Below are 5939 nucleotides of genomic sequence, written 5' to 3'. Positions count from 1 at the left end.
CCCTACCCCTAGAGCAGGGAAGTTTAACTCTGGTTAACCTCCCTGCCTTTCTCTCATTTCCTCTCATCTCATCATTTCCTCTCTCATCTCTCTCTCTCTCTCTCTCTCTCTCTCTCTCTCTCTATCTCCAGCAGTTCCAGCAGCTCTGCGCCAGAGCTGTGATTGTTCCATCGGGCGCCATCCTTAAATATGCAGTTCAAATTTTCTGACGTCGACAGCTGCAGAACACGTGGTTCTTCAAGGTGCCGTCATTTACTCACTCCAGCAGCCACTTAATCGCTGGGCCATTTTATGCAAGTCGGCGAGTAGTGAACATCTTCTCTGTCATATATACGGGGCGAAATTCAGTAGCGCTAAGCAGACTAGGACAGCGAGTGCGTTGTCCAACTGCTACACGCTTCTGTCCTCCGCCTTTTAGTGCCACGTTTCCCAACGTGTCGTGTAGTACGCATTCAGCCACCGCCACTGGTAAGATACGGTCCCCGCCTAACAGTAAGGAGTAGGGAGATGCTAATCAATAAACAAGGAGAGAGTGCTGTCGCGACGGGCAGGCAGGTAATGAGAGAGGCAGTGCTCTGGGAAGCCTCTCATTACGCGAGCAATTAACCGCTAATAAACACGCAAGCCGCGTGGCCGCCGGAGAGCGTAGCCAGCTGCACACCGTCTAATGCCGGTCTTAAGAACGCGAAGCAAGTGCGCGACTTCGAAATTGCGTAAGGTGCCGGGAAACTTCGAATACACTTCCCCGACCGATGGCGGTTAAGGTTCGGCGTCGGCATAGGGCCGCAGAGTGCGAGAGTTTCGCAATATTGTGGAAGAGTCGTCGCCGAGAAAAGGCCACCTGCGACTCAAAGTTTGCTAAATTAGCGCCGACTCGGAGTCAGTTTTTCGCGGGGGATGTCGCAATATCGCCTTAATGCACGAATAATATCGACTAGGAGCGTTGCGTTTGCGTGGACACGCAGGATTGAGCAATGTAGCCAGACTCTTGCCTGGAACGATTCTGCTGGAAGCGCACGTCGCTTCTGCGTGCCCGCCGACTTATTAGGCCATCTTTCCTTTCTTTCTCTTTTATTTCTTAATCTTTACTGCAGCTACACAGTTATACTGCCGAAAAGAGACTATCTCGGTTTCTCTTTTTAATTGTTGTTGACAATCGGAATAAAAGACGCGAGAATATAAGCGACAACCAAGGTACTTCAGCAGCTTTAACATACGGTAGTGCCATTGTACAATGACTACGTCGCCCAGACACGTGACTTTTTGTCGTATAACTTGTGCACAGAACAAGGCGTACCACTGGATTGCAGTAATTTAAGCAGACCGCGGATAACATAACGTAAAAGAGCTTAGAGGAATCTATGCACATGATCACCGCAAGAAAGTCAGTACGTTCTATTCTCCTTTATTTTTTTACCGCGTAAGCCAACTTTAATTCTTCCGGCTCTAAATTTTTCCGTTCAGATGCAAAACGTTTTCCTTTGCATATTCGGCCTGAAAATGCTTTCGGAAACGTGATGCAAAAAGAAACTTCGAACTTAAAAAAAATTTAGCAATGTTACATATGTGGCGTCAAATGACGACACCAGAGCTCAAAGGTTGCGAACCAACACGTTATGTATTCAGTGAAAAATGTACAGCTTTCTGACATGTTATGTTAAAGCGACTGAAAATTTGGTTTTCATTTCCGTTAAACTTTATGTTGGCTGTTTTAATGCTCAATCAAAGAAACATAACTGTAACAAATAAGAATACCCTCATCACAAGGGTTGATACTTCCTGTTCTCAGTCGCAGTGCGCGTTGGATGCTTGAATTCGCGAGCCGAGCTCCTCGAGGCGAGGTTCAGCTTCGTTTTCACCAAGCGAACAAGTTGCGTACACGAATTATCTCGGTCTTTCTTTGCTCTTATCGATGAATAATATATTTACGCCTGAATGTCTCAAGGTGTTATCATATTTTCAATTAAATAACAGTCCTGGACGAGTAATTATGTCTAAAACAACCGAAATGTGTACGATGCTTGTAGAGAACGTTTCGGGATGCATATAGAATAAAACAAAGTGAGTACTCCTAATCTTGTTCTTACAACTATTGAACCCTGGTGTCACGAAATTAGCACACCTTAAAATCAGTTATCACATGAGCCGCGAAAAGCATTTTGCTCACATATAATATTCTCTTTCGGCTATTGTTTAACGTAATTTCATTGTACAATAAAATTATTAAAACCACATGTCCATGTTGTTTGCCACTGCCAAGGTCCTAAAGTGGAACGAATAATGTCACTGCTACTACTGATTTTGTTAGCTTCGTTTTTCAGCGAAACAATGCTTTTCTTCCTCATTATATAGACCTGAACTTCGGGCAATTGCCTCAAGTGTATGCAAGCTTCACGTCGAAATCCCAACTTTTTCTATTTACTTCGTTTCTTGAATTTCGTGCGACGTTTCCTGTAACTGTAATCTCGTCAGTTGACACCACCAAGGCTGAAAAAGGGTAAATGCAAAAAAAGGTCACTCTAGAGCGAGCGAGCGATCGAGCGAGCGAGCACGGGAGTATAAAATGCAGACAATAGGTGATTCGGAACGTGTTGACCTTTACAACATTCTTTTGCCATATAGGAGGAGCAACGTGAGAAAGCCGACGTTGCAAAGAAGAGGACTAGCTTGGTTTTCATAACTGCAGCTATAGGATGGTTGATGCAACAGTGTCATTTGATGGCACAGCTATATAGGGCTAAACAACGCTACGACGCCACACAGAAAACATATCAATTATTTATGGGCATATAGAATTAATTCGTCTGTCCAGCACAATTTCGATGAACTTAAGGTGCTTTAGCTGAATTCTGGGGTCTTACGTGCCGAAACCACGATATGATTGTGAAGCACGCCTCTGCAAAAATTCTGATTACCCAAGGTTCTTTAACCTGCGCCACATGCATGGTACACGGGCATTTTTGCATTTCGCCTCCATCGAATTGCAGCCACCGCCACCCGCATTTGATCCCGCGCCCTCGGGCTTAGCAGCGCAACGCCAAGTCCATTACGCCACCACGGCGGCTTTCAACATGCTGTGCCGCTCCATTACGTAGGGTAACGTCGGACGTAAATAAAGATAAAGCCCACTACGTCGAATCATACCCAGAGAAAGAAAAAATTTAGAAAACGCACAAATGTTTGCTCGAGCTACACTCGTCGGATCTGCTAGGGTGCTCTTGGAAAGGGCAGGAAAAGACGCTTATCAGAGGTGATGAAGAGGGCACAACCGCACAACTAGCGGACTTATCGAGAGCCACGAGTAAGGTGTGTTGCTTACGAAATCAAGTAAGAATCAACGAAGCCACTGTAAACTAATGAACTGCAGTGTCACTACCGTATTTGCAGTGGATGAATTCGAGAGCTCACCATTGGGCCGTAGACACTTACTCCATGGATCTAAGTTGGCGTAGAGTTTCCGTACGAGCGGTTGACGCAGAAAGCTGGACTATGACTATCGAGATTTCTCGGCTTGTGCTAAGCATCGCCTTGGCTATTCTTGTTACTTCACGCACACGAATGCAATATGTGACAACAATTAGAGGCTTTACCATGGATTTTTTGTGCGTGCTCGTGTGTGTGTGAGAGAGTGTGAGCGTGTGAGTGTGGGTGAGTGCGTCGGGAATGAACTGGGGCCGACAGGACAATACATGTGCTCCAAGTGGCCTAATGTTGATTAAGCAAAGCTGACAGCAATAATAAAAAAAAAAGATATCGAAAGCGATCGCAAAATGTTGTTCACGTTTCATCATATGTCGCTTCGCACGCTAGAAACTCGTCCTTTGTTGAATACTATGTAATTGAAAGCAATTCCTGATAAAGAAAAAGAAAACCACTCGTTTCCTTTAGTTGACTGCCGCATGAACTTATTTCTCAGTACTATACTATTCTGACCAACCGCAAACATCGTACACGCAAGAGAGAAACCCCTACAAAGAACAGAAAATAAGCAGGAAAAAAAGAGTCAAAAAGAGAAAAAGAAACGCAAGACAAAACAATAGAAACAGGCAAGTTAAAAGTGTATCGCTTTCTTCCTTCACAATGCGCCAGCCGTCTTCCATTTGAAGGAGACAATCATCTACAACCGCGCAGCGCTGCCCGACTCCGGAGGCTTTAGAAGTAAGCGAACGGAAATCCTTCCGAGAGGGCTCCAACTTGTTCCCTCGAATCTAAAGAGGCTCTTTCTTTTTATCCAGCTCCCAATTACTCTCCCCTACCGCTTCCCTCAATACACCGCACGAATTCTGTGTTCGTTTCTCACTTGTACTGCTTTCTCTTTTTTTTTTTTTGCAGTCTTTGTTTCTTTCTTTATCTGCAACCTTTGAAAACTTCTGCGGGTTGTTGCCTTCTTGCTCTACTTACCCCCGCGAGGGTTTGTGTTCATGAAATCGAAAAAGAGAAAGTTTGACCGCAGGCTTTAGCAGTGCCTCTGATAATGCACCGAAGAAAGGTAAGCTGCATCGTCCATTATACGCGTACTTCATCGTGGGCCAGCTTTGTAGTACTTAGTTGCATTTGTGTCACCGCTCGTTCAACCACCTTTCTAAGCACCATTTCGTTTTTGTTACCGTACTTTGCTTGTTTCTTTTTTTCTTCTCTCTTGCCCCATTCATTCCTATCACTTCTTTGACAACAGCAGCTGTGACGGGTTGTTTCGTTTGTTCTGTCGATGTGTCCCTAAGAGCAACAAACTTTGCATGCCGAGGGTGAAAAGAAAATGAAAAAAAAAAGAACGAGATCGACGTACTTCCTGTGTCCAGTCGTGTGTCCTTAGTGACTTCGTGTGAGTTAGCGCGTCGAGTTGTGGACATATTTAGTGTATCCGCCAAGTGCGTCCAATTAATTCTTGTCCTCAATGTGCTACGTTTGCTGCTCGTCTTGATCACTAACGAGCCCAACTAACAGCATTAGTTGGTGTGTTTGTCATTCACATGATGCCTCACGGTTTATGGCGTTGCGCTACTGAGCCCGCGTGATCGATCCGCGGCCGTATCGGCCTCATTTAAAAAAGCAAACACGATCGCGTGCCGTACTTTCAGTGCGCGTTAAAGAACCACAGGTAGTTCAAATTAATCATGAGCCATTAACTATGGCGTCTCTCATAGCTCGTGCGTGCCTTTGACACGGCAACTTTCAGCAATAAAACTGTCATAGCCTGCAAAAAAAAGAAAAAAAAAACACATCTCGCTATTGTCAGCGTAGATAAAAAAAAAAAAAAACTTCATTTGCAGCCACCTAGGATTCGATGATCGGTCGACGACGTGGGAGCAGTCATGTCGCTGTCAAGCCAGCTGCCGCTATTTTGGTATCTTCTCTTCGATCGTTTCTCTCTATCCCTCCCTCTCCTCTCAACTGTTTAAATGGCACGTCTGTCGTCTTGATGATGCTATCTGTATACTATGTCGCTCTATTTGCATTATTCAGCTGAATTTATTTATTTATTTATTTATTTTGTTTTTTATTTATGCATACTGCAGCCCAATTGGGCTATCGCAGGAGTGGGTTTGTACATTGGATATAACGCCAAACTTTTTTTCTGCACAAATCAGCTTCAACACCATAGGAATCACGATGACGTCAAAATAAAAGATACAACTTGTAATAATAAACACAGCATGAATCAAGTTAATTTATACAAAAGTTCCTCCAAAGGCAGTGACCTAGTTTCACCTGGTAGTAAGTTCCTTTTTTCAATTGTACTAGGAAAGAAGCTATACTTAAATAGGTTAGTACGTGGTTGAAATGGTACACGGTTAAATTTGTGGCTATTCCTAGTAGGTTTCAATTTATCAGGCGACAGGTAGCTGTTCTTTAATGAGTTGCGTGGGGTGTTAATGAGATTATGCAACAATTTAAGGCATTCACGATCACGCCGCTCGGACAGCGGTTGTAGACCTAGT

Source organism: Dermacentor andersoni, chromosome 3 (genome assembly GCF_023375885.2).
Source record: "Dermacentor andersoni chromosome 3, qqDerAnde1_hic_scaffold, whole genome shotgun sequence".
NCBI classification, from domain to species: domain Eukaryota; kingdom Metazoa; phylum Arthropoda; class Arachnida; order Ixodida; family Ixodidae; genus Dermacentor; species Dermacentor andersoni.
The sequence above is the reverse complement of the archived record's forward strand: the minus strand, read 5'-3'. Positions refer to the sequence as shown.